This window comes from Penaeus monodon, chromosome 16, assembly GCF_015228065.2.
Source record: "Penaeus monodon isolate SGIC_2016 chromosome 16, NSTDA_Pmon_1, whole genome shotgun sequence".
NCBI lineage: Eukaryota > Metazoa > Arthropoda > Malacostraca > Decapoda > Penaeidae > Penaeus > Penaeus monodon.
In genome coordinates this window covers 12,796,555-12,799,054 of record NC_051401.1, presented here as the reverse complement: position 1 = coordinate 12,799,054, position 2,500 = coordinate 12,796,555, and the positions used below count along the sequence as shown (strand labels likewise).

Here is a 2,500-nt window from a genome sequence, read left to right as displayed (position 1 = left end):
TATACACACACACAACACACAAAACACACACCACACACACACACACAACAATAATAATATATATATATAGATATATATATAATATATATAAATAAAGATATATAAAAAGAGATAAATATAAGAAATATAATATAGATAATAGATATATTATAAATAATAGTATATATAGATAACACACACACACAACACAGCATAAAATACATACAACATAATACATACATATAATATATATAAATTATTATTAATATATATATATATATATATATATAGATAGATGATAGATAGATATATGATAATATATATGCATACATACATACAAATACTCTCTTCACACACACACAACACACAAACACACAGATATATAACATATGAATAGATATATATAGATATAATATATAGATATATAATAGGATATATAAGACTAGATATATAAGATATATATATAAGGATAATATACACAACACAAATAAAATAAAATATAGAGATATATATATATATCATATAAATAAGATACACAACATACACATACACAACACACACACACCCCACACACACACCACACACACACACACACCAAAACCACACACACACACACAACACAACACACACAACACACACACCCACACACACACACACACACACACACACATATATTATATATATATATAGATATATATATATTATATATATAATATATATATATTCCTGCCTGCATATATTTCGTAGAAGGAGAATATTTTCATTTTTTTATCATCCACTTTTCTTAATTATTTCTCGCTGTAATTCTGATCTTCCCTTCATCATTTTTTTCTTTCTTACTCCCCTGAATCATTACCCTTTTGCATTTCATTTCTTTCTTCGTATGGTTTTCTCCTTAATCACTCTCCTTCTTTTTCCCCGTCAATTATCTTTCTGCTGTTCAAGTCTTCTTCCTTTCGCCCTTTCCTCTCCCCCCTTCTCCTCTTCTCTTCCCTTCCTTCCTCTTCACTTTTGCCCATTTGCTCTGCTTCCTTTCGCTGGAGCTTTATCAGAATATCTTTTTTTTTTTTGTTTGTTACGTCGCTCTAACTTGATTTTTAAAGATCTCTTTTTTTCTAGACTTTTTTCGTGTTTTAGGATTTCCTGTTAACTATATGGATTCTCTGCTTTGAAGCCTCTTTGCCTTCCTCTGTGTTTTTTTTTTCTTCGTCAATTTTCTGTATCCACAAGCTTTCATTTTTTCCAGGTAATTTTTATATTACTGGGAATATTTTCCCCCCTTAGTTTTTCCATTTTTACTGCACTCCTCGCCTCTTAATTTTCATCTATTTTCGTTATACTGAAGAGAAAAGGATCACTCAGATTTGTAGAGAATGTGATAGGGGGATGGGAGGAGGAAGGGAGACAGGGAGGAACAGGGAAATAGAAAAGATTAAAAGGACGAGGGAGCAAAAGTAGAAGAGAGGGGGAGAGAGATTAAAGAAAAAGAAGAAGAAATGGAGAACAAAGAGATGGCGGATGCATGCATGAGAAGGAAAGAGGGAAAAGGCGCATAGTCGCCATTGTTAAAAAGGTCCTTCTTGTCGAGCTCGGATAAAAGATGCCCCAGGGGATCCCTCCCCCCTCCCTCCCTCCCCCTACCCCCTACCCCCATCGCTGTTCGCTCTCTTTTTGTCTTTTTCAGCATAAAGAGAGAAAGAAAGGAGATGGGAGGAAGGAATGGTAATGAAAAAGTCTATATACAGAGAGTGAATGCACGAGGGAAATGAGGTTACATACATGCGTACAGAAGTATATAAATTTACATACATACGGTACATATCTATGTGTTTATATACATACATATATAATTACAACCACACACACACACACACACACACACACACACTGCACAAAACACAAACACACACACAAACACACAAAACAAACACACACAAAACACACACCCCACACACACACACACACACACACCCCACACACCACACACACACAACACACACACACACACACACATATATATCTATATATATATATAATATAATATATATATATATATATATATATATATATGTATAAAATATATATATATATATAATATAAATATAATATAAATATATATATATATATATATTATATATATATATATAATATATATATATATTGTGTGTGTGTGTGGTGTGTGTGTGTGTGTGTGTGTGTGTGTGTGTGTGTGTGTGTGTGTGGTGTGTGTGTTGTGTGTGTGGTTTGTGTATGTGTGTTGTGTGTTTTGGTGTGTGTGTTTGTGTGTGTGTGTTTTGTGTTGTGTTGTGTAGTGTGGTGTGTGTAGGAGAAGGAAAAAAACAAACAAACTAGAAAAATGAGAGACAAGAGATGAAAAAGAGGAGAGGACGGAATAGAAAAAGGATAACTTATTTTTTCCCAGATTCTCCTCCAGATGAAAAATTCGTTTTCTGTCACTTGCTCATGAGGGCGAGTGTCTCGTTTGGGAAAAATAAGAAGTTTGGGTTTGAGTTCTGAAGGT

General features: G+C 33.1%; 1 protein-coding gene across 2 annotated transcripts in view; it reads left to right on the top strand.

Moving 5' to 3' along the window:
• LOC119582517 overlaps positions 1 to 2,500 on the top strand; it is a 168,217-nt gene that overhangs the window by 83,702 nt on the left and 82,015 nt on the right. The gene's annotated exons all lie outside the window — the stretch shown is intronic.